Source organism: Ovis canadensis, chromosome 8 (genome assembly GCF_042477335.2).
Source record: "Ovis canadensis isolate MfBH-ARS-UI-01 breed Bighorn chromosome 8, ARS-UI_OviCan_v2, whole genome shotgun sequence".
In the NCBI taxonomy this organism is placed as follows: Eukaryota; Metazoa; Chordata; class Mammalia; order Artiodactyla; family Bovidae; genus Ovis; species Ovis canadensis.
Window position 1 is genome coordinate 101,316,696 of NC_091252.1, and position 25,700 is coordinate 101,342,395.

General features: G+C 53.1%; 3 long non-coding RNA genes across 5 annotated transcripts in view; 2 read left to right on the forward strand and 1 right to left on the reverse strand.

The window, feature by feature from the left end:
- Positions 1 to 7,169: 7,169 nt before the first annotated feature.
- LOC138445384 (uncharacterized) overlaps positions 7,170 to 25,700 on the forward strand; it is a 31,701-nt gene continuing 13,170 nt past the window's right edge. For 2 of the 3 annotated variants that reach the window (XR_011258833.1, XR_011258832.1), the window contains exons 1-3: positions 7,170 to 7,359; positions 7,652 to 7,763; positions 8,287 to 8,452. This is a non-coding gene — a long non-coding RNA (uncharacterized lncRNA). Of the gene's footprint in view, positions 7,360 to 7,520; positions 7,764 to 8,286; positions 8,453 to 25,700 lie in introns of those variants that run through there. The other variant, XR_011258831.1, reaches the window with a different exon arrangement.
- LOC138445386 (uncharacterized) lies at positions 10,607 to 15,668 on the forward strand. Its single transcript, XR_011258836.1, has 2 exons — positions 10,607 to 10,978; positions 11,792 to 15,668. It is a non-coding gene; the product is annotated as an uncharacterized lncRNA (long non-coding RNA).
- On the reverse strand, positions 18,159 to 24,962 carry LOC138445385 (uncharacterized). Its single transcript, XR_011258834.1, has 5 exons — positions 24,787 to 24,962; positions 22,497 to 22,698; positions 21,310 to 21,439; positions 20,138 to 20,631; positions 18,159 to 19,350 (listed from the first exon to the last, which is right to left on the reverse strand). It is a non-coding gene; the product is annotated as an uncharacterized lncRNA (long non-coding RNA).

Consider the following 25,700-nt stretch of genomic DNA (forward strand, 5'->3'; position numbering starts at 1 on the left):
CCAGCCTCCCAGGAGGGCGGGGTGGCAGCTGATAGGCCGCCTTCAGGGTCAAGGATGCCGCGCCCCTCCCTGTTTCCAAATGCTCCCGGACAGGAGCTGAGTTTTAACCCCTGAATCATTGCAGATTCACCAGCTACGGTGGATTGAAGCAGTAACATCATTAAAACTGACAGGGAGGCAGAGTCCTTCAAAAACATGAAATCTGCCTGTGAGATAAACGGAAAAAAAAAACATGACATGCAGTCATGGGGTCCCACCAGCAGCTAAGCATATGCGCTGTACAAACAAATTGGAAATACGTGTTGAGCAAGGTAAGAAGCTGGGCATTCAGTGGGTGCCTCTCGGAGGGTTTAAGAGCTGACACTCAGACAGAAGCCACCGTGCCGCTGTGTCTGCCAGCCCAGCCCCCCCGGCCCCCGGGGGACAGAAGGCCCCTCGCCCGTTTCCTGTGTCGTCACCCCACCTCCTGACGCACCATCCCGCCTGCATCGGCCGCCTTCCTCCCGGCAGCCTCTGCGCCCAAACGCACAGCAACTCCTGACAGGCGAGGAGTCGGTATTGGAAACAACTCATGCTTTGGATCACTGTGGCTTTGAGGTACCAGACAATGAGTTATTTCCTGCCTGGCCTAGAACCCTCCGCGCCTGGGGTGGGAGTGTTTTCAGGACAGGGAAACAATAGCTGACTGAGCCCCAGGGAGGAGAGGACCAGGCTGTTTGCTCCACGGAGTGAGTCAGAGAAAAGGGCTGGGGTGGTCATTCTGCCCCCCTCTAACGCAGGAGCCTGGCAGAGAAGTGGCAGCCCGCTGCAGGATTCCTGCCTGGGAACTCCCAGGGACAGAGGGGCCTGGCGGGCTGCAGCCGTGGGGTCGCAAGGAGCTGGACACGAAGGAGCGGCTAAACAACAAAGGCAACAACTCAGGAAACACACGTTACGTGTTTGGAGGCACGTGGACACTTTTGTTACCAGGTAGATAATTGTCATAATCTGAAAGATAGCTGTTCACTGCGGGGGAAAGGGCTTGCGTTCTGTCAACAATCCCTGCACCTCATGTCGACAGAAGGACAAAGAAATCACGTCCCGCACGCACCCCAGCTCAAGCCTGCGGGAGGCTCCACACGCTCCGGGTGTTTAGTCCCTTCAGTCCCATCCGACTCGGCGGCACTGTGGACTGCAGCCTTCCAGGCTCCTCTGGCCCTTGCATTTCCCAGGCAAGAATCCTGGAGTGGGACGTCATTTCCTTCTCCAGGGGATCTTCCTGACCCAGGGATTGAACCTGTGTCTCTTGCATCACCTACATTGAAGCCAGATTCTTTACCACTGAACCGTCAGGGAACACTCAACAGACGCTGTCTATACGCTTAACTTTCACATAATGGCCCATCTCTGGGAACCTTGCTTCCAGTACCTGGGCATTGAACTAAAATACCTTTATTTAGCTCACAGGAAATTTCCCGACCAGCCCACCTGTGAATAGCTGAAGGAAGGAAGAAATTATTAATAACACACCCCCTCCAGAGGCTGCCCAGAACCAGGACTTGACTCCCTCTTCTCCTCGTATAAAAGAGGCCTGAATGCTGTTGAGGCAGGGTGGATCTTCAGGACACAGGTCCACCATCTTCTCGGTCTGCTCCGCTGGCTTTCCGAACGAAGTTGCCATTTCTCGCCTCAACTACCTGTGTCTTTGTTGACTGGCCTGTTGTGTGATCAGCAGGAGGATGGTCTTGGGCCTGGAAACAATTACACACCCAGCCTAGCATGGAGTAAACTCCATTAGTATCTGTCCTGCAAAAGGTGACGGCATCGCTGGGCTTCTTCTTCCAGACTCTGCTCTTTTCCGCTGCTGTCTCACCTTTGGCCACTCAAAGGATGCCGGATCCTGAAACCAGCCCCACAGTCTTCCTGAGGCAGCATGATGCTTGTGGAGTGGCTGGGAGTTCTTGACCAGATGGTGAGGCAGAGGGCGGTGCTGGATCTCACCAGGTGGGAGGGGCAGCTCTGTCCCGTCCTACAGGGCTGCGGGCAGACCCAGCTCCGCAGAGAGCCAAGTCCCCGCCCCGAGGCTAAGAGCTCTGCTCTTAAGGCCCCACAGGGGAGGACAAGCTTGGGGCCCGCGACGCTGATCTCAGGAGCTGGGGGCACCAGCCAGGCTCTTTCCAGCATCGTCGGTAGGTCCTCATAAATCTATTGCTAATGAGTTCTTAGTCCTTCCCTACCCTGTTCAAGGATTCAGCTCTTTAATTTCATGGGGTGTCTCCCAAGGGCCAGAAGCCGTGTGGCTGTCTTACCCTGTCTATTTCAGCCCTGCTCTGATAGCACACCTCTCCTGCTGTGAACGTAAATCCTCGCATTCTACCTGTATCCAGAAAACCAGCTTCTCTTCCACTTTGGGCTCACTCCAGAGCTCAGGAATCCTGCTCACTCCTGCGCTTCCCTCCGCCATCTCCGCATCCGAAATGACCCTCTTCTCTATGTCTCAGCAGCATGTCGCCTCTTCCACCGTGTGCATTCCCCTCCAGGTGTGTTTCTGGTGAACCTTCTCCGTGGGATCCAGGACTCACAGGTGCGGAGACCGTGGCTGGCTCCGAGGATGGGCTTAATGCCAGCAGCCGGCACAGAGCCTGGAACGTGGGAAGTGCTGGCACGTGTTTGAAGAAAAAAGCACTGCGAATTTTCCTCCTGCAGAACCTGAGGGTAGATTTTTCTTTGGTTTCCTTCTTTGTGGCCAATACCTAAAAAAAATTAGCTGGACCTTCACGTGTGGCTCAGACGGTTAAGCATCTGTCTACAATGCAGGAGACCCAGGTTGGATCCCTAGGTCGGGAAAATCCCCTGAAGAAGGAAATGGCAACCCACTCCAGTACTATTGCCTGGAAAATCCCATGGACAGAGGAGCCTAGTAGGCTACATGTAGTCCATGGGGTCGCAAAGAGTCAGACACGACTGAGCGGCTTCACTTCACTTCACTTCACTCCACGTGGTGTTTAGGTGTATTGTGTTGCTTCCACTGGCTTTTAACAAAGTGTCTTAGATGACCGCAGGGCCCCCAGGGACTTTTGGATTTAAATATTTTACCATGATTTCCTCAACTACTAGCTGTGACTCCCTGCTCCGCACACGCTGTCTTACAAATTTTCCTTTAGCTTCCGTTCAACGTCTTGGAAGATCACAGCTCGGACCACAGTTATCGGTGGTTCTCTTTTTTCCTCACGCAGCTTTCATTGTTCTGTGGAATTACTAATTGCCTCTCATGGGCAAATCCTGCATTTTCCTACGGTCTCAGCTATCCAGGAGTGCGCTCCAACCCTGCTCTCTTGATGATGGTCCCTGAGCCGGTGCAGGAGAAACCGGCCCGGTGATTGTCAGGCACGAAAAAACCAGATTGGCCTTAAGAGAAGCGTTTCCAAGGCAACACCCTCCTGTGGCATCCAGATCTTGGCAGAAGGTTCTGGCGGTTCCAGGCCAAGTACACCTGCCCTGAGACCCCCACGGGGATGGCACGTGGGTCCTCGTGCGGAGCAGCACTTTGCCGAGAAGGAGGTGGGCCGGGAGTGGGGGGCGAGTGGGATGTGGAAAGAAGTAGGAGGTCTCCGGGGGAAGCTGGATCTCTGGGTCAGCGTGGTACCCAGGCGAGGTCACAGCGCATGGCGTGTCACGCCTTGGAAAGCAGGGCTGTGTAGAACCAAAGCTAGCCCTGCAAGGGCCAAGCAAAGGAATCCCTGGCTGGTCGTTCGACTGCCTGAGCTTTATCGCCTTGGGAAACTTTGCGGTGTTCTCGGGCGGCCTGCAGCCCTAGCTTTTGATCAGTGGAATCATGCATAACAACAACGAATGGTTCTGACTGCGTGTGTATTAAGCACGCATCACGTAGACTAGCTCTCCCAGTGAAAGCACTCGTCATCAGCAAGCGGTTGCAACTTTTATAAGAAAAAAGCGGTAAGTGGTAAAGCTGAGGAAAGCAAATGTGTGTGTTCACACAGACACACATGTACACACATACACACGTATCTGTTAACGTATATTCACAGGAGAAAAGAGCATAGCGTAGCATACGTCTGCAAGAGCTGCTAACTTCACAGCACAGATGGGAACCCAAATCGCCTCTCTCCCCGAGTTCTGTTAGAGGCACAGTCTAATAGAGCCGGGGCTGATAACACCACACAGCCCGAGGGGCTCACGGCACTGCTGCAGGGGCAGGCAACGCTCCCCACACCACCTGCACACGGAGGAGCCACTTCCTCTGAGGCTATGTCACGTGACCACGGGACATCGTGCCTTCCCTCCTACGACTGACGGTAAAGAAATGTAACATACAAAGGTCTCATGTTACAGGAATTCACCGGTTTTTCAGAAATAAATCCACCCAGCTTCTGGGACCAACAGTATGACTTCCGTGGAAATCTAGGGAAATTTAAGCAAGTCTCTAATATCTGTGCAAAGTTGCTTCAATCGCGTCTAACTCTTTACGACCCCGTGGACCGTACCCTGCCAGGCTCCTCGGTCCATGGGCTCCTGCAGGCAAGAACACTGGAGTGGGTTGCCATTTCCTACTCCGGGGGATCTTCCCAGGGATGGAACGCTAACATCTGTATACTGAAGTGAACACGCTGCAAGCCCATCGCACTCACGGGGCAGTTGAGGATTATTTGGGAAACTCTGCGGGAAAGCGCTTTGGGAAAAGCACGGACCCAGCCCCACAGATGGGTCACCGCCGCCCGCAGACGGCAGCGGTGGGGACAGAGCGCCCTGGCGTCTGCAGGAAAAGGAGACCACGCTCTGAGACCCGAAGCCAGCGAGACCAGGCAGACCCGAGACTCTCCCGTGCCCGAGCCTGCCGGGACGCCGGCCCCCTGAGGACTGGCGTCTGGTCATCCGACCTGGAGAAGGGGGTCAGAGCAGAAGTGGGCGCTGTGAGCGCCCGGCCGGGCTGGCTGAGTGCCTTCTGCCCTGGGCGTGTGTGCTCCTCCTCCACGCCCCCAGCGCCCCAGCAGCCGGCAGAGATGCGGCGTGCGGAATCCAGTCGTGTCCTCCTCTGAGGACGGCCGAAGGAGAAGACGCGGATGAGCACAGGGCCGGGGCAGCGTGCCAGACGCTCCCCTCGAGAACGGCCCTCCAGGCCCTGCGCGGTGGCCGCGGAAGGCACACGGTCCCAGGGCAGGGCCCCTGGCGGCATCTCTGCGCAGGTGCTCCTGCAGGACCGGGGTGTGCCGGGTGAGGTCCGGCCGCTGCTGAGGTTTAGAACACAAAGTATGTCTTCCCCTGAAAGCTGGGTGACTTCCTCAGGCCGGAACCCCCAGCGGAGTCCCTGCCAGGAGCAGGGAGCCGGCGCTGGGAGGAAGGGGTGGAGATGCAGACAGTCAGGAAGTGCAGGGGCGTGGGAGGGGGCACCGCCACGGGAGGCGCAGCGCGGCGCCCAGGACTCCAGCTGCGGCCCTGCATCCACCGGAGCGGCCATGTCCCAAGGGTCCCGGCTTCGGTCCTTCCCCACCTGCCGCCAGTAGGCCCCTCACCGCCAGGCCCTGGGGCCCACTGTGAGCCCACTAACGGGATTCGCTGTCAGAGCGCTGAGTACTCCTCGCTGGGACACATGGACTCTGGCCATTCCCCATCCTGAGTCACCGGGGACCCCGTCCTCCCCTCTCGCTCAGACCCAGGCATTCGCCGCAGGTCGGCTCGTGCTCCCCGAAAGATGTGCCCAGGTCCTAACTCCCAGTACCCGTGCCTCTGACCTCACTTGGAGATGGGCCCTTCACCGAGGTCACTAAGTTAGGGATGTCAAGATGAAGTCCTCCTGGATTTGGGTGGGCTCTTAATCCAGCAGCTGGTGGCTGTTTAAAAAAAAAAAAAGGAGAGGAGAGTTCAGGCCACAGGGACACAGGGAAGACAGTGCGTGGAGATGCAGACAGGGATGGGCGGGGTGCGCCCTGGGTGGGGGACTGTGGCCGCTGCCAGGGCCTGCGAGAGGCAGAGAGCTCCTCCACAGGGCCTCTGGAGGGAGCTCAGCCCTGCTCACAGCCTGGCTGCAGACTTCTGGCCTCCAGAGATGGAGGGGTGTGGCTGTGTGGCAAGACGCTAGGGTGGTCACTTCCTCGGCTGCCCCGGGGCCCCTGCAGCCATTGTCCTGGATGGGAGCTGGGAAGGCCAGCCATGTCCTGTCCACGAGCTTATCTCCCACCCCTGTGCTCTCCTCACTAACACATGTGAGCGTGCAGTCACACGCGGGCATGTACAACACACGTGCACACACCTGGCATCTGGGAGTCTGCACCTCAGAAACCCAGCTGGCCCCCGGAAGGCTGCTGTCCCGCAGAACTGTGACGTCCAGGAGTCTGCACCTCAGAACCCCAGCTGGTCCCCGAAAGGCCGCTGTCCTGCAGAACCGTGACGTCCAGGCGTCTGCACCTCAGAAACCCAGCTGGTCCCTGGAAGGCTGCTGTGCCGCAGAACTGTGACGTCCAGGAGTCTGCACCTCAGAACCTCAGCTGGTCCCCGGAAGGCCGCTGTCCTGCAGAACCGTGACTTTACCCCTCACTCAGGTTTGCTGCCCTGCCTGGCCTCATCCTGTAAGTTCCCAGATGGGATCAGACACAAGGCCCCTGTGACCTGTCAAGGAATACACGGTCCTCCCTAAGGCTGTCCTTGGATGAAGCTGGAGGGGATGCACCCTCCCCGCACTCCTGACCCCTGTCTGCCTTTCTTGTTCATCCTTCTCTGTGCCCTGTCATCTCACTTTGGAACGCACCATCTCCTCAATGTTAGCAAAGGTCAAAAATTCCTATTTTAATGTCGTGTGTCCAACTCTTTGTGACCCCATGGATCATCGCCCTCCAGGCTCCTCTGTCCATGGGTTTCTCCAGGCGAGGATGCTGGAGTGGGTGGCCATTCCCTCTACAGGGGACCTTCCCCATCCAGGGACCAAGCCCAGGTCTCTCACACAGCAGGCAGATTCTTTAACACCTGACCCACCGGGGAAGCATCATTAAATAGGGGAAGGCTGGTTTCTCACAGCAAAATGCTTGCCGTTCTAAGTAAGAGGGACTCGAGACCCAGCAACGTCCAAAGACGTGGCTCAGGCCCGGAGCCGAGGCTTTCCTAGCTCTTTGTGCTTGTAACCAGAATTGCAGTAATACCCGGAGGGCATGGCCCTACACTTCCCTGACCGGAAGCCCAGGCTCAGCCGGGAGGCCAAGCCGCAGAAGTACGTCTGGAGTTCAAAGGCAGAGGGTGAGGCCAGGGAGGAGGCGGCCCAGCAGGCAGAAAGGAATGGAGGCGGCGAGTGCCCGCCCCACGGAGCCTGCTCTGCTGGAGTGTGAAGCCAAGTCCAAGCTCCTCCTGCTGCGAAAACAGCAGTTCTTACAGGTATCAGGGAAAATCTGTTGAGAGCTATGATGCGTGTTTTAAAGCCCCAAAAGGAGGAAAAATGCAGTTTTGGGAGGAGGGCCAGGGTTTGGGGAATTTAGTTAAGAGAAGAATTCCATGAGCAAACACGGCTAAGTTACAAAGTCCACAGAAAGGTGGTTGGAGCCAATTCAAAGATATTCCAGAATAAGACAAGCAAGTCACTGAAAAACGTAGATCTTTCAAGTCTAAAGTTTTATTTAGCGTCTCGGCTATATAAACAAAGCTAGTACAAATGAAAACATTTTTTCAGATATGCTTTCAACACAGGCTTGGATGACAATGAACACATCATTGTCAGCAACGCAGCGACTTCAAAACGATGAGGGAAGAATGGATTTTCAGCGCGATTCACAGGAAAGCGGGTAAGCTCCTGACTGATTGCTGGCTTTTGCGGCAGTTGATCCGCCTGATGACCTCTGAAGCAGTGACCTAGTTGAAAAAGTTAGCCAACCAAAGAAGGAAGGTAAAAACAGAGCGTCAAGCTAAATTAACTCACCCTCCAGGAGACAGGGGTTGTAGTCTGGGAACTCAAGCTTGAGAGAGGTCTGGAGAGTTATAGACTTCCACTGCGGAAAACAAGGCGGGCCTCCCCGTGTGGGAGGAAGCTCCTACGATCACAGGTCACAGGCTGTGCTCACCTGCCTGAGGGAACACTCAGAGGTCCGGCTGGCCCTGACCATCCCTGGAAGTTTGGGTCCATCTGAACAGGGTTACCAGGATGAGCTGTTGGGGGAGAGGGGCAGAGACCACCAGCAGTGGACTCTGAATTGGGATCCAGAGGGTCTAGAAGCCGTGGCTGGGCTGAGAGAGACCACCAGGGCCTGGAGGAGAACCTCAGCCTTGCCTCTGGGTCCCTCCCCAGCTGCCCTCCCCCTTCCCCTACAGGCACCAGCACTTTCCCACGGGTCTCAGGAAACAACCCCAGACTGTTGGAGTGAAGCCAGCTGGGACCTGGAGGTGCAAACCTGGCTCAGATCCCCACGTGACACTTAGCCCCTCTGTGGCCTCGGGCCCAGCCTGCGAACTGCAGGGGTGACATCCCTGAAAAGAGGTAACTTCCACCTTCAGTCACCAGGGGGCAGTGGCGGGGAGCTCACACTACCAGCTCTAAGGCCCTGCCCGCATGGTGACGTCACGAGGTGTGACCGTGTAAGTCGGCTCAGGATGCTGCTGCTGCGTAACAAAATGCTAAGGATGGGAGGGGGCTCAAACACTGAGATGTCTGTTCTCCCAGCCTGGAGGCCTGGAGTCCAAAAGCCCAGGGTCTCCTCAGCGTCCTCCCCCTGCGTCCAGACGTCCGCTTTCATAGGGGCATCAGCCTTATTGGATCAGGGTGGTGACTTGCCTTGGATGGATGGCAGGCAGGGCTCATACAAAACCCCTTCGCCCCTGCTTCTCCCAACATCTCCCAGCAGGGTTCCTGGATGCCTCCAGCTTGGAGCTGGCTCCCAAGACCCTGCCGAGAGCCCGCAGACCTCTTCACGTGCCGTCAGTTCTGGCATCAACGTGTGTTGCTTTCCCTGGTGTGTTTCTAAGTAGAATTCAAGTTCATAAAGTGGAACTAACCGTTGCCCCGAGTCAGGACATTTTCCCACCCTCCGTTCAGGCTTGTCTCTCCAGCCTTCCTGTATTTCATTTATTCATTTATTTGGTGTTAGTTGTTTGATTAACAGCCAAGACGTATACAGCTGGAGCAGAGGGCGGCCGCACTGCGGCTCACGTCTGCGTTCCGCCATCCCCACCCCTCTGCCCTCCACCCCCAGCTGCCCAACAACAGGTAACGCTGCCCTGAGTCTTGTCTGTGGTTCTCCCGACATGTTCATCCTACGGCGTTACCAGGATGTGTGTGTGTGTGTCCCTGAGGAGGAATATTTGGTTCCGACGTTGTTGCCTGTGTTCTTGATGTTTCAAGAGCTGTTCTTTAAGTCACTACTTACTAGAGTTTAGTCTAAACCGCAGCAGCTGGGAACCTGGAACTCGTGCAACTCACGAAAATTCTTGAGTGGTCCCTCCTCCGCCCCTCCAGCCACCTATGAATCAGTGTGATGCATGATCACTAATGAGGGCATCAACCTCTCAGTGTCCTTGCTGAATGTTTTGTGTTTTCTCTGCTCTGAAATGCTTGGCAGAGCTTTGCCACTATTTTTTTTTTCTCCTGGGTTACCATTTTACTACTGATTTTAGTTCTCGGATATGTCCTTGACACTGATTCTCGGTTCAAGTGCACAGAGAATATTTGCTTCCTTTGTGGTCTGTGTGTTCTTTCTTGACGTCGCTTTAAGATGAACAGACCTTCTACTTTTCATATAGTCAAATATATTTTGTTGTTTTTGAGTCTTACATAAGAATTCCTTCCTTGCCCCCAGGATAGGAAGAAAGAAACCACCGGTGTGTTGCACTTAAGCTTTAAAGGATTTGCTCTAGATGTGTCCTAAAGCCACCTGGAGTTGCTTTATAGGCCCTGTAAACTAGGGATCCAAGGGCATTAGTCTTTCCGCATGAATCATCTCTGCTTGGGACTCTCTTCTTTCTCTGAACCACGAGGACCCCAAGCTCCTATAGGTGTGGATTTCCGGTTTCCACACTGTCTTCCCCTCAATGTCGGTCAGCCTCTAAGCCGTGTCCTTTCAACAGCTTCTCAATAAATATTGGCGTCTGGTAGTCGGGGCCCCTCTCCCTGCATGTGTTGACTATTCCTGGACCTTTAATATTTCATAATTCTTTTTTCTTAGAAACAGCTTGTAAAGACCCACAAAATACCCCGGTGGGAGTTTGCTTGGGTTTTCATTAAAATGATAGATGAATTTTAGGAGAATTGCCGTTTCCAGTGCTACACTGCAAACTTCCTCCAGAAACCTGACTTTTCAGGTCAGTGCCCCCCACCCTTGCTCTCAGCCTCTGCCCAGGCTATGTCTCTCCTGTCTCGTATTTCTCAGCCCTCTGCCTTCTTCGTCTCTCCCCTCGCAGCCCAGCTCAGCCTCCCCGAACCTTCTCTCGGGGCTCCGGCGCATGGGGCGTCTCTGTCTACTAAGACGGAGCAGCGCTGGCGGAAGTCTCTTAGGTGTTAGCTGCTTTGGTGGTTTGTAAATTGGTTCCTGATTCACTGTAAGGTTCTTTCTTTACAAGGGCAATTTATTTCCCTTTACCTTAAACATTTCCCCCAAATTACTGTAATTCTCAAAATAGGCTCTTATTTTCTGTAACCATAGCAAAGAGGAGGCTTAGCAGTGACTTCTGAGCTTTCTCAGCGTCCACGCCCCCCAGGGGTCCAGCTGCCTCCTACTGAATCTTTGTCCCAACTCTGGGAAATGTGTCCAGATCATCGCTGTCAGAGATTCTGAATCTGAGATGAGGCCCTCATTCATAAACAGTCTCCTTTCATTCTGTGCTATGCTGCGCTCAGTCACATCAGTCACATCCAGCTCTTTGTGACCCCGTGGACTGCAGCCCACCAGGCTCCTGTGTCCGTGGGATTCTCCAGGCAATAATACTGGAGTGATTTGCCATGCCCTCCTCCAGAGAATGTTTCCGACCCAGGGATCGAACCCGTGTCTTTTTACGTTTCCTGCATTGGCAGGTGAGTCCTTTACTACGAGCACCACCTGGGAAGCCCCTTCTCCAGTACACATAAAGTAATTCGAACAAAATTTCATGGGTCAGTTTCGCTGCAATAAAAATACCCTAAAGGTGACCCATAATTTTTGTTTCTGTTTGAGACAGTCAAAATTAGTAAATGTTCTATCTGGAGTCACTGATTTTGTTTCCAAAATAAACGCAGCTACTTTCTGGGTATCATTATAACTGATCTACCTAGGATCATCCCAAGTCATAAACGTGAAAGCATGCAGCCACACTTAAGGCATCAGAGGGCTCAGCGGGCGTTGTGTTTTTGAGATGCAGTTAGTGGACCAGGATTGAAGTGTAAAAATGTCACTCAGCTTTCTCCAATTCAGAAATAAATTATTTTCATGGGGGAGAGCTGTGGATTAAAGACAACTCCTGAGAGTCTTAAGACTTGAATGTTCATGTAATTCCTGCAGTGAAAAAAAATCTCATTTGAATCCTTGTTAAATTTTGCATCAACAAGGATGGTGTTGAGAAAACAGTCATCCTAAATGCTGCATGGGTCACTGACTATTAAGCTGTAAAGTGAAAGTGAAAGTGAAGTCGCCCAGTCGTGTCCGACTCTTTGCTTCCCCATGGACTGCAGCCCACCAGGCTCCTCTGTCCATGGGATTTTCCAGGCAATAGTACTGGAGTGGATTGCCCTTTCCTTCTCCAGAGGATCTTCCCGACCCAGGGATCGAACCTGGGTCTCTCGCGTTGTAATTAAGCTGTAAGGATTTGTTAAATACTCTAATAAGACACTAAAAATTGTTCAATCTCGTAGAATTTGATGATTCAGAAACCTCATCACCATCTCAAAAATGTACCTCAGTGTAGTGTATATGCCCGAGGCATCTGTCCGGCCAGCTCTGTGAAGACCCACACAGGTGGACGCGGCCAAGCCCTCCCTGCCAGCTTCATGGCGAGACGGCTCCGGGGCCTCCTCACGGACACCAACATCTTTGCACCGCGGTTAGCCACGCCCCCTCTCTTTCTGATGGTCTGGATTCTGCATCAACAAGAGTATTGATCAGCAACAAGCCTTGATTTATGGAGCAGGTTGCTTAGCTGTCGTGCCCCGGTTATTTATCTTCGCGAACACAAGGAGGGTCGGTCTGACCTTGGCAGATTGGGTAAGAACACCAGCTGCTTTTCCAACATCTTAAAGCCCATGCGGCCCCCACGCTTGTGTAGGGATGGACTGTCAGTCCTGCAGCTTCCTGGAGCAGTCAGCAAGCACACCCTCGCTTCCCCAGAAACGATGGCTGAAGCAGGACAAGGAACCCAGATGGAAATCGAACAGACTCGGCGGGAAAGTTGCTGTTGGACCAGAGAACAAAAAAGATGGACAGAAATGTCTGTCCCAAAACCACACTCGCCTGCTGTTTGACAATAAGAACCCTCTAGGCTGTTCCAGAAATCACGGAATACGGGCAGAAGTTTGGTGGGACACTCAGGGGACACAGTCTCAAGGGTAAAATTCCCACTGCATTGAAACTGCAACCACTTTACCTTACACTTGATGCTTTACCCCAAGGTAGCAACAACTGTGGCTGTATTTGTGGAGATTCACATCCCGGCTCCTCTGGATTTTAAATATTTGGTTTATTTTCAGACCAATCCTTGAACACAAGTCTGAAGTTTGGGGTTTGGACACTATACTCTTTGAAGAGCATCTGTAAAAGACACAATTGCCTGGTGGAAGCGTTTGATGATGGAAACGGAGGAGGACAAGCCCAGCACGGGTGCCTCCTTTCCCAGAGAGACATCACAGAAGGGTATGCACAGGCGAATGAAGAGGCAGCTTTACTGGGTCACAAAGAAAGCTGAGCAACCGAGAACTGATGCTTCTGAACTGTGGTGCTGGAGAAGACTCTTGAGAGTCCCTTGGACTGCAAGGAGATCCAACCAGTCCATCCTAAAGGAAACCAACCCTGAATATTCATTGGAAGGACTGATGCTGAAACTGAAGCTCCAAAACTTTGGCCACCTGATGAGAAGAATTGGCTTGTTGGGAAAGACCCCGATGCTGGGAAAGACTGAGGGCAGGAGGAGAAGAAGGTGACAGAGGATGAGGTGGTTGGATGGCGTCACTGACTCAAAGGACATGAATTTGAGCAAACTCTGGGAGATAGTGAAGGACAGGGGACCTGGCATGCTGCAGACCAAGGGGTCACAAAGAGTTGGACATGACCTAGCAGCTGAACAACAGCAACAACCTCAAATCCACATTTTAAAAAAAAGAGTATTTGCCCTTCCAAAGAATCCTTTATAGGTTTTTACCGCAAGGTACCTCTTTACATGCAAAATGTCATTTGATTTGCAAAGAAAAGACGGAAATTTGGGGAGCTTATAAGTATAGAACCAGACCCTCCTGCAACGAGGTCGATCTGCGTGCATGGAGGGCTTCTATTCTCTGCCGATTTCCTGGAATTCTGGGTCTATTTTTCAGAATGGCAAAAACATAGCAACAACTGTTGGAACATGTGAACTAAAGGTCGCTACTAACAGTGGAAATGTTTAAACAAGAAATTTGTTTCTATGAAAGAAGTGAAGAAATACAAGTAAAATAACCAAAGGCTGTGCACTACTAAATAAATTTGGAGGAGGGGCAAGTGAATCTGTTTAAATTCACTTTATAAAAAAGGACAAGTAATTTTAAAAAGTGTTCTAGGAACAATGATTATTACCTTTTAGTTGACTTATTAAATACCAGTCCCAGAGGAAACAGGGATTTAATTATGTAGCCTCTATCAGTGATCATCGCTAAGGTTTTTTACAACTTTGCCACTCAAAGTCTACGTGTGATCTGATCTCCTGTGTGAGAAGTTGCATCACCCGTTTCATTATTGTCATATAAATGTCTTCAGGAAATAGCAGATAGGGGAAATGGTGATGTAACTCCTGTTTTGAATAAAGGGCCATAAAAATTCCAGTTGCTTTTTAAAAAATTGTAACCGCAACTCCTTCTTTAAAAAGTGGGCCGTGTGACCCATATAGCGTATTAGGTTGTTGTTTGTTCAAGATTTCGCTGCTGAGTTTGGCTGGTGATCATGAAGCTACCACTTGTTTTGGTAAGACTGATCTACCTCCAAAGGAAATGAAATACATTTCCTGAGCTTTGAGAACCAGAAACCACTGTTGCTCACCACCTTTGATTAAATTAAGGTGCTGTGAATAGACAGAGCTGAGACGAAAGATGCTAAAACAAGGGACTTCAAACAACCAAACCCCATGGGCCCCTTCCCTCGAGGGAATCAGTCGTAACAAGGAACCTGAACACTTGTCCACCAAACCAGCCGTTTTTATTAAATTCTCTCCGAGTCGAAAAATAAAAGCACGGACGTGTAATAGTTGATTGGACACAAGGAACTGAGCGTTTCTGAGCGCACGGGGACAAGCAACATCAGAGGGACATTAGATCTTCTGACGTGGCGTCTCTCCCCAGCTTGTTCAAGGATTTCCTTAAATGTATGAAAGTATTAAATACACAGCGGCGCGGAGAAGGAGAAAGCCAGGGGCAGAGGCAGTTCTGGCCCCAAGGGGGAAGTCAGGCAGAAGCAGAGCCTGAGCCCCGGCCCCTGGGGCCGGAGGTTAGGGCATAACCACTCTCCCAGGGCCACGTGGTTGCAGTGCGGCTGAAAATGCCAGCAAACGCTCCAGGGACACGGGCGTCTGCAGGCATTCCTGTGACAAATAGCTTTGATTATAAGATGCAATTTCCCTGAGCGCTCAGAGAATCGCCACCCACCTTGTTTCTATTCATCCTCGTGATGGATTCAGGAGCTTCTTAGAGGCAGGTGTTTTCGTGCCTCCGTTTTCCATTTATTGAAAAATCAAAGCTCACGGAAATTAAATACAGTCCCACACGATACGGTGAATCATCTCCAAGAAAAATCCCCCAGCCTGATTTCTGTCCTTCTGGTGCCTGCATTTCTCACTTGTAGAATAAACGTAAAACCAAGGGCAGGGTTGCCAGATTTAGTAAATGAAGAATACGGGACGCTCAGGTAAATGTGAATTTCAGATAAGCAACAAATACATGTTTGGTATAAACACGTCCTTGGCACTGTTTGGTGCGTATTACATCTTGTCCATCTGAAATCCACACTTGGCTGGTTGTCTTATATTTTCTCTGGAAACGCTGACCGGAGGAAGAATCTCGGAACCTGAGAGAACGCACAGATGTTCTGTGTCCTTGAGGCAAAGAACTGACCCCTCAAGCCCCGTTCCTTCCTCAAACTTCTTCCACCCCAGCCCTGCCTCGGAGCCCCCAGCACGTTCCGCGACCGCGGCTTTTCTCCTCGGATGTCACCTGGGTGGTGGGTGCTGGCTCTCGGCGGCCCCCCGTCTCCCGGGCAGAGATAGACGTCGGCGTGGCGCTGGCAGTGACCCCTCCCTCCCCTCCCCAGGGGACCTGTCCGGCCCTCTGTCCCCCGAGCCACGCACGGGGCGGCCAGTGGTTCCAGAAGGGCTCCGGTCACCAAGGGTTGCTGTAATAAGCCAGCCAACCAGGTACCCCCACCAAACACTGACGAGCTTGGCACACAGAGCCTTTCTCTTCTGCTCAGGAGCTGCTATCAGCTATTTTTAAACCAACATATTTCTATTAGCTTTGGCATTTTAAGCAAATAAAATCCCAGTGCTGTGCACTTAGTAAACGTGTGTGGAATGAATGGATGAAAGAAAAAGTCAAAGTAAGGACGCGCACGGCTCCCACCGGACCCAGAATCGACCCTTCCGCAGGGGGCCAGGAGCCCTTTCTGCAAACACTGCCCCCCGGGGTTAGACTGCAGCTCCAGCAGAAGAATAAGAAGGGACCCCTTCCGGGGCACCCTCTCCTACCTGGCTCCCAGTGTTCTCCCCGCTGTGATGCTGGGGGCGGCGGGCTGCACCCCATGTCAGGGTCCATCCGAGTGGAAGTCAGCTCGGCTGAGAGTGACAAAGCCCGAAATGGGCACCTGCCCGTCCTTCAGTAGGTGCTTGATGTCTGCTGAGTGAGTCAGTGGATGGACGGTGCATGGACGGGTGAATGAATGAATGGGTGGATGGGTGGATGGGTGGACACCTTAGAAGGGCAGTGACCATCAGTGTCTCCATTGAGTAAACGTCTGTTCACACTTCTCAGCTCCACCCCCATCACAAATCCTCCAAGTAGCACGAGAAAAGCATATCACGGTTACTTTATGAAGTGTCTCTCCTTCCTGTCACCCATTTGAGCTCTAAAACGAGGTGTATCCATTTCTCAGGGTCTTTGGACAAAGCACCCCAGCACACTTCTGGGCCTCCCCTTATTGGCACTGAACTCCCCAGTATCTCTCCAGAGAGTAGGGATTATCCCAGGTCTGATAATCTGTTGATAATCTGGTAATAAATTGGTGCGCTTTTATTTTCAAACGTTTAACATTTCATGTAAACATCTTTTGGTGACAAAATCAAATGAATCTTTTCTTTCCCCCTTGGCTCTGATTAATCCTCATTAAAGGAAAACTTCCAAAAGCCCAGGGAGTGGTACCTGCGCTGCCGGGGACCAGGAAGTGAGTGAATTGTGGATTCTCCTCCAGCGTGTTTCTTCCCCACGGACTCGTCTCCACCCCAGTTTCTAATACTTCCCACGTGTGCTCGTCCTAGCAGCCAGCCCACGGGCAGCGTGTCCTTGCTTACTGTAGAGGAATTCATTATTCTGTTTCACTCATAAGACCTGTAAGGTTTTAGGCAGCTAATATTTCTTTCTCAATGATATTCAACAATCACAGCCTAAATGTAAGATTCCATTTAGGGAAAATGTCGTATCCATCAGAAATTCAAAATTACTTTGTTTTGCATTTTAACCACCTGGTGTAAAAACAGGCATCTAAAGACCACTACCACTAGCTGCGGGGGCTTCGCAGGGGGCGCCAGAGCTAAAGAGCCCGCCTGCCAGCCCAGGAGACAAAGAGACGTGGGTTCGAACCCGGTCATTGAGTCGGCAATGTCCCCTGGAGTGGGCATAGCAACCCACTCCAGGATTCTCGCCTGGAGAATCCCTTGGACAGAGGAGCCTGGCGGGCTACAGTCCCTGGGGTCGCAGAGTCGGACACACCATTAGCTGTGATGTGGCGGATGGCCATGAGCCGGAACACGTCCTTCCATCAAGCTGTCAGACCCTGCGTCATGCAGGTTCCCCGGCCTCTCCCCCTGGTGTGATGAGTATCGCGTCTTCTCTACGGCAGGTTTGACTCCTCCGGTCTTAGAGGCGGAAGCTACCCTGTCCCTGCCTTGCTAAAGCCACGCCCCCGCGCTCTGGGCCCCGCCCTCTGCTCGCCGACAGTTCTGGCCTGGTCCTCTCTGGAGCGGCCCATCCACTCATTCATTCCTGAAGCTATTGAGCGTCAGCTGCTCAGGTACTGGGAGCAGAACGATGGTGAGCAAGAGGTGACCCCAAGGCAAACCCAGAGGCCTTTCCAATCTACCTTCCCTCTGAATGCCCCCTCCTGGTTGCAAGGGAAAGAAAGCAGATCCCGCCGCTCGAGCCCTTTCCATGGCTTCCTTGCGATAATCGCGCAGATTACAAACTTCCCTTTAGTGCTACTTTGGATTTTAAAATAAGGTAAATGTTATTATTTAAAAGCGAGGGAGGGTAAAGTAGGAGTTTGGGATTAACAGGTGCTCACTGCTATATATGAAGTGGATAATCAACAGGGACCTACTGTACAGCGCAGGGAACTCCGCTGAATACTCTGTCGTAACCTCCACGGGGAAAGAAGCTGAAGAAGAATGGATATGCGGATGTGTAGCTGAATCACTTTGCTGTGCACCTGAAGTAACACGCGTTGGAAACCAACTGCACTCTGAAATAAAAATTAATGAAAGTGAAGCCATTTCCAACATGAATTAACGTGAGGACGGATCTCTCTCGCTTGGCACCGATTTCCCGCCGCTCCACCGAAGAGGAAACGGAGGTGACGAGTAGTCAGAATGCCCGCTGATGATTAATTACTGAGCGTGGGAGAAAGGATTTGTCACTCAAAGGAAGAACGTGATCAGCTTGGAAATATTCCATTCGTAAATGTCAGTCGACAACTTTACAAAGCTCTGCTGCTGTGATTTTGAAGCTGTCAGTTCTGAAATTGGATGTAAAAGGATCGGACCCTTTAGGAAAGAATTCACTCTTTTAACGGATCAGAACTAGGTTTATTTTTAACTTTGGGGAATCTATCTATTACACAAAACAGAGCATCCTGTAGCCAGATTTGAGAGGACCACCGAAAGCAATGCTTTGGGGGGCACAGAAATTGCCTCTGTAAGTTTTAGTACAAAGAGCGTTTCTCTCCTCGGCAGGAAGCTTCGGCTGCTCTGCGCCCCTGATCCTCGGCAGGTGCCTTTGAAGATGCAGCTGTGTTCAAAGGTTCAAAGGTGCTTTAACACATGCCTCTTCCCCTACCTCCCCACCCCAGAAAGCCCTCAGACGTGTCCCCCGGAGCCTCCCGCTGTTGGCACAGAAAATAAGGAAGTTGCTTTTCTCCAGGAGATCAGAGCAGAGGTGTGATGGGGAAGTTGCCTGCCCAGGGGAGTGACTAGACGCTTCTCCATTGTTGGCCCCTCCTGGTAGGCGAAGAGCTTCAGTTAACAGCTGAGAGAATAAAAATCACCTTTTCTGGACTCAGAGGCATTCCACAGGGGCTGGTCCCAGCCGACTCACTGGGCTGCAGACACCAACTGTCACCCGATGACCGTGCGGGCTGGTGCCCCCCCAGGCGTGATACCCTACACCCTGAGATGCTGAGATTCGGGAAACTGAGGCCAGGACACCAGGTGTGATACCCCACCCTGAGATGCTGAGATATGGGGAACTGAGGCCAGGACACCAGGTGTGATACCCCACACCCTGAGATGCTGAGATTTAGGAACCTGGGGCCAGGACACCAGGTGTGATACCCCACACCCTGAGATGCTGAGATTCAGAAAACTGGGGCCAGGACCTCAGAGTCTTCAGAACAAGCTTCTTCACCCCCGTGCTGTTGAACGCTTTGTGTCAAGAGTCCCGCCGGAAGGGCTCTGTTTAGCAGAACGTCCCGGATGGCCCGGCTCCACAGTCTGCCCCGACACCACTGCCTTCCCACCTGTGCCCTGACGTCCATCACTTCATCCTGCCACAGCATCTGTTACATCCAGCCCCTCCCACCTCCTTTCCTGCTAAGCCGTTATCCCCTTGCAGGCAGAGACAGTGGCAATATTTTCATTGGAATCCAAGGGCCTAGTATAATGCCTGGCACGTTGAAAAATGCTTTGAAAATGTAGATGCTATATTTCAAAAACTTTGAGAAGATTCCAAGAAGACATTTTTCAGAGACTTTAGACAGCCTATTGAATAAAAGGGAAGTAAAAAATAGGATTTCCATTATTTATTAAATTAATGTTTCATTGCTGCTTAAATCACTGTGACTAAGATAAGGTATATATAATCCCTGATATCTTGCTTCCAAAAATAAAACAAAACCGTCTCTCCGGTTCTGGAGGGCAGTTAGTCCTACCATCGATCATTGGCTTAAGGGCACACTAGAAATATTATTTCTGTGGCGGTGGAATTTTCTAGGCTGTCAAACAGTTAAGACTTCCAGAGCTACGATATGAGACATGCTTACTTGTGGGTTTGTGAATTTTTTAACCTCTGACATTTTTACCTTAAGTGGCTGGAACTATGCTTGGCTACAAAATAGCAGGTGTCCCTTAGGCAACGAATGAGACTATCCCACAAAAGTACTGAAGACTGAAGGGCTCAGCAGGTGCCTCTGGGGACGGCGAGCCCTGCTGGTTAGGTGTGGTCTGGCTCCCGTCCCACAGCCCTTCTCTAGAGGCGTGGGCACCTCTGGATTTGACCTCAGAGGCTTGCATCAGAGCAGTGGGGGACAAGGAGGCTGCCCTCCTCTGCACCCCCCTACTGCTGAAGGACCCCTCAGACAAAGGCAAGGGAGCCCCCCTTCGCTGCTTGAACCAACCAGGACTGCCGGCTGTTCAGAGCCGGCTTAGCTGACGTCAGCAAAGGGAGCGGGAGGCCTGGATGTATAGCTGAGAGTCTGGATGTATCTGGGTCCAGGAGCTCAAATGACGTCTTTATGACCCAGTAGTCTTTCCTTCTTGAGTAACTTACCTCCTCAGGATGCCCTCCCGGACTCCAGGCTCCTCCCTCATCTCCGTCCTGGCGGCTTCAGACAAAGGCCTGGGGCGAAAGTGGATTGCACTGCTCGGTCACGTGACCGTTTGCCACCCGGGCATGTGGCTGGGGGTGGAGGGCACACAGAGCAGGCCTGGGCGGTGTGTCCACTCCCAGAGCTGGGGGATCACGGCCCTGTGCTCCCAGATGATGGTTCCCCAGACGGGCTCGGGCGGTTGGAGAGGCTGGGGGTTGCAGCAGAGACTCCACCCAGCACACGAGCTGGGGCCTTGTGAGCACACACACAGAGTGGCTCCCCTCTGCAGGGTTTTACAGGTCCGCATTGGTGCTTGCTCCTTCTCACTCCCCGTGGTCACCTGCTGTGTTATCTCAGGGAAGCTGTAGCTGCAACATTCCCTGCTGACCCAGTGCAGGGAATCCACCTGCCAGTGCAGGAGACGTGGGTCCGATCCCTGGGTCAGGAAGATCCCCTGGAGAAGGAAATGGCAACCCACTCTAGTATTCCTGCCTGGGAAATCCCACAGACAGAGGAGCCTGGGGTCAGAGTCCGTGGGGTCGCAGTGTCAGACCTGACTTAGCGATTAAACAAGAAACAAAACAAGCTTAGACCTATTTCACAAATAAGAAGAGCTATCTTTTGGACCATCTGATCTTTGCTCATCGATTTTTACTGCTATGCTCTGCATCATAATGAAATTTCTAGTAAAATAACCAGAGCAAATTCACTTATCTTTTCTTTCTTTCTTCTTCCATTCTTCTTTCCCTTCCCTGTTTTGTCGTCTTCTTTCTCTGCCTCCCTGCAAGTTTCTGAACGGTTCTAGCAATACTGGCAGGCTGGCTTGAGTTTTTATTGGAATAATGGAGAGGATGGATGGACAGATGGAGGTATGGACAGACCGAAGGATGGAGGGAGGGGTGATGGAAGAACGGGGCAGGGTGGGGAGGGGGAGGGAGATGGAGAAAGAAGGAGGAAGGGATGGATGGGAAAACGGGGGAAGCGCTGGTTGGATGGACGGAGGGAGGAGGGGACGGACAGTCAGCCAGCCACGAGGAATGATGCATAGTCTAACGGCTCAGTCAGGGATGCACTGTTCGCTCGGTGAGGGAACAAGCCTAACAAGTCTGAGGGGCTGGGAGGCCCGGCTTGCCTTTGCTGGATGAGAGGGTCACGGCAGAGTCCACTCGCTGTTGGCAATGGGCCTCAGAGATGGAAGGCTCCCCTCTCGGGCCACGGCTGAACTCTTGAAGCCTGTTTTCCGGAACCATCTTGAGTACTCTCTATGGCAAGAGAGAAGGTTTCTTTCAAGAGCAAAAGCCTTAGAAGCACCTGTCTGTCTGTGCCCTTTGTCCCAACGTTGTGTTTGGCAGCTGAGGGCGGCTTTAGGGCAAGCAGTCCCCTGCCCGCTGTGGGTGGGGGCTGAGGCGAGCGGGTTCCAGAGGCCTGCCCCGCTGTGGACCCGGGCTGAGGGTGAGCGGGTTCCAGAGGCCTGCCCCGCTGTGGGTCGGGGCTGAGGGTGAGCGGCTCCAGAGGCCTGCCTTGCTGTGGGTGGGGGCTGAGGGTGAGCGGCTCCAGAGGCCTGCCTTGCTGTGGGTGGGGGCTGAGGGTGAGCAGCTCCAGAGGCCTGCCCCACTATAGACCCAGGCTGAGGGTGAGCGGGTTCCAGAGGCCTGCCCCGCTGTGGGTGGGGGCTGAGGGTGAGCGGCTCCAGAGGCCTGCCTTGCTGTGGGTGGGGGCTGAGGGTGAGCGGCTCCAGGAGGCCTGCCCCGCTGTGGGTGGGGGCTGAGGGTGAGCGGCTCCAGGAGGCCTGCCCCGCTGTGGGTGGGGGCTAAGGGTGAGGGGGTTCCAGAGGCCTGCCCCGCTGTGGGTGGGGGCTGAGGGTGAGGGGGTTTCAGGAGGCCTGCTCTGCTGTGGGTCTGGGCTGAGGGTGAGCGGCTCCAGGAGGCCTGCCCCCGCTGTGGATCCGAGCTGAGAGTGGGCGGGTTCGGGGAGGAAGGCGCTGGGAGGTGGGGTGTTGTCCGGACAGTCTCATGACTGATTCTTTGCTGCTGCTTTTTGTTAAAAGAATAAAGCCTGTTTTCTGCAGAGCCTCCGTCTCCCCTGGGTGCTGAAGGAGTAGATCTTACCAACTCGCCTGGGGCAGCTGAGTGACCCTACTCAAGCATCTATCTAGGGGCAGACAAGGATGTATGGGCGAGGTGGGGGTGCGGACTAGGGAAGAGAAAGGGTGTGGTTCTTTCCGCTACAGCCCGCCTGCCAGACAGCAGGAAAACAGTGATTTGGCGGGAGGGGCTCTCTGGCCTGGTTTCCACCAGGCAGGCTTCAGGATTCCCAAACCTGTTAATGAAATCCTCGTTATGAAGCAGAGCACACAGACGAGCATGCTTTCCCACCGGGATCCAATTATAATTGGGGTTGGCTCTGCTCTCTATGCCTCCACTATCAAAACGTGTGACCAGGACGAATAATAGAACAGACAGGCAAAGAGGTAAAAGCTGTGAGGTCTTTGCCACCATTTAAAACCCCAGAGCTCTAAGTCCTGTAAAAAGAAAAAGAAAAAAAAAGCCATTTATGAACTGTACGCATTCTTTACAAATTGGGCACCAAGATCTGAATCTACCAAACACATATTTAACCTAAACTAATGAGCTGGCAAGAATAAATTTCAACCATGCACTGACTCAACTGCCGGTTTCCATTTTTTGCTAGCCTTTGAGTGGATAACTTTGCTGCAGAACATTAAAGTTAATCTTTTCTCTCAATAATTCTCTTATGGGGCAGATCCACTTGAAATAATTTCTTTGTTTTTGAGTTCCAAGGTAGAATCCTCAAAACCCATCATGGCAGTGCAGAGATATCGAAAACCTTGTATAAGGACCCAGTTCTGGTTTGTCTTTTCTTGATCTCACTACAGGAGCCTCTGAGAGTCACAAGCTCCATATGGAATGAGCTGAGCTTAGCTGCCCTGTAGACTCAGAGAGCCTCAAAGCCTTGAAAGTTAGCCTCAGATCGAGGACTCAGCTTCCTCTAAATTCCGCTGGAGTTTCATCCTCTCAGTAAGCCTGTGCTTGTGCTGAGTCGTTCGGTCAGTCGTGTCGGACTCTTTGTGGCCTCGTGACTGTAGCCCACCAGGCTCCTCCGTCCACGGGGATCTCCAGGCATGAAGACTGCAGTGGGTCCCCATGCCCTTCTCCAGGGGATCTTCCCGACCCAGGGATCAAACTAGGTCTCCTGCATTGCAGGCAGATTCTTTACCAGCTGAGCTACCAGGGAAGCCCCTCAGTAATCCTATGAAGCATGGAATAAAATTAGGTCCGTTTTCCAAACGAGGAAACAGAGGCTCAGAAACGTTCAGCACTTTGCTCGTGGTCACACAGCTCGAAGCCCAGGTGGACGGAATCCAGGACCCCACGTTACTGTGCGGAACAGGGAGGGAGCTGTCCACAGCTGGGCAGGGACTCAGGGAGACGCCGCCCCGTGGCAGCTGTGTGCCCGGCCTGGCCAGAAAGGCCCCGTGGGCTGGGCGGGAGGCAGGAGGATACTCAGGGGGACTGGGGGGGCGAAGATGGCCCCTCATCTCCCCCAGGCCCCTCCTCTGTGTCTCCTCCTCCCTAGCAGGCTTCCAAGCTGGCTGTTGGCTACTTTTGCAAAAGACGAGTTTCCTTCGGAGTTCGCCTCCAGGGCACTCATCTGTAGAGTTCTAGAAGTTTCTTAATTAAAGAAAGGAAATACGTGAATTTCACTGGGCTCTAGGCAAGGAGCCGAGGCTGAAAAGTCCTGATTGCTGCTACGGTGTATTAACTCTGGAAATGACATTTCCCTAGTATTTTCAATTTCTCAGAAGTGGATTCCTAAGAGCAGGGAGGTTTATGCAGAGGTGGGGGAGGGGGTGCGGGGTAGGGCAGGGCTGGGGGCGTAGGATCTCAAGCGATTTGGAGGCTCGGGTGTTGAGCCGAGAAGGGGCCCTGTGTCGCCTTCAGGGGCTTCCACCACCTGGGACTTCCAACCGGAGAGGCCAGAAGTGTGGGTCTCAAGGGATTTCGGGTGGTTCTGGTGGCTTAGCCTCATGGCTGAAGTTTCTCCTGCTTCCGTGTCTTGTCCACACATGGAGCAGGCTGCCGCGATGGGCTGGCTACTCTCTGAGGTCACAGACCAGCCGCCTTGGCCTCGAGATGCTGTTGGAGACAGGATCTCCAGACCAGCGGGATTCTACCTAGATCTCGGATGATCCATGGGCACGTGAGCCTCTGAAAGACGTGGTCCTAGGCTCCTGGGTGCTCTCAAGTCAGCAGGCACCAGCCTCGATTGTTTATGGAAGCCAGAGGAACAGAGCATCCTTTCCTAGGAGCCCAGGACTGCCCCCGTGGGCTCCCCGAGAGCTGCCCTCCGGCTGGGTCCTCCAGCCCTTCCCACCCAGCGTCACCTCTGCTGCCTCCCTTGCGCCCCAGTCGGGCTCCCTCCATCTGCACGGCTCACACCATCCTCCTCCTCCCGCATCTGCCTCTCCCCCAGCTCTGCACCCCGGGGCCGCTCTCGACGCTTGGCTGAGTCCTCACCCCACCCCGCTCTGCTTCTCAGCTGGCCGATCAGACACCGAGGGCGGGACCCGCTTCCTCCTTTTACAGACCTGCATCTCTGTACAGAGCTGGGCTCACAGGCTGCACTCCATGGAGACAAAGGATGAGATGTCCTTGCAAACCCCGGAGTGAGGGCATCTGGGCCAGAGCTTGTTAAGCGCTGATTCGTGGATGTGATTGGATTATTCACTAGCTTCCTCTGGTTACTGTTTCCAAATGAGAAAGTGAAAGCGTATCTGGGAGACGGCACAGCAGCAGCAACGCCTGGCAGGGTGGGGCGGGGGCTAGGGGCGAGGGTGTCGTTGTGGGAACTGAGATCCTGATGTTTACGGACTCTCCTGCGTTCATCTCTGGGGCAGCGTTTGTGACGCTGACCACCCCTGTCAGGAATGAGCCTCCCGCATGGAGTCGCACTTGTTGTCAGCAGGCCTTGCTTTTCCAGCTTCTGAAGGTCACCTGTACTCCTTGGCTCACAGACCCTGATGTCCTTTCACCTTCTCGTGTCCATCATTGCACCTTTTCCTTTCACTCCAGCCCTCCCCACCCCTTATAAGGACCCTTTTGATTGCAATGGGCCCTTCTAGATAATCCAGGACGATGTCTCCACCTTAGGGGCCTTGGCCTAATTATATCTGCAAACCCCACTCTGCCGGCTAAGGTCCCAGAGCCACGGGTTCAGGGTTGGAGTGTTGGTCTCCTCGGGGCCGTCATTCTGCCCACAACTCACGGCCCACACACGTTCCACGGAGCAAACCCTCGGCCGTCCAGGACCCAGCCCTGACTAACGGGCCGGAGGGAACTGTGCTCGGGCACTGCCTCTCTGTGAGGCCACCTTCGCGCAGCGCCCACTTGGTGCTGCCACAGGTCAGCAGCCCACCATCTGCTTTCTAAACTGAAGTGCAGCTGATCCATAATGCTGTGTTAGTTTCAGCCGTGCAGCAAAATCACTCAGATATACGTGCAT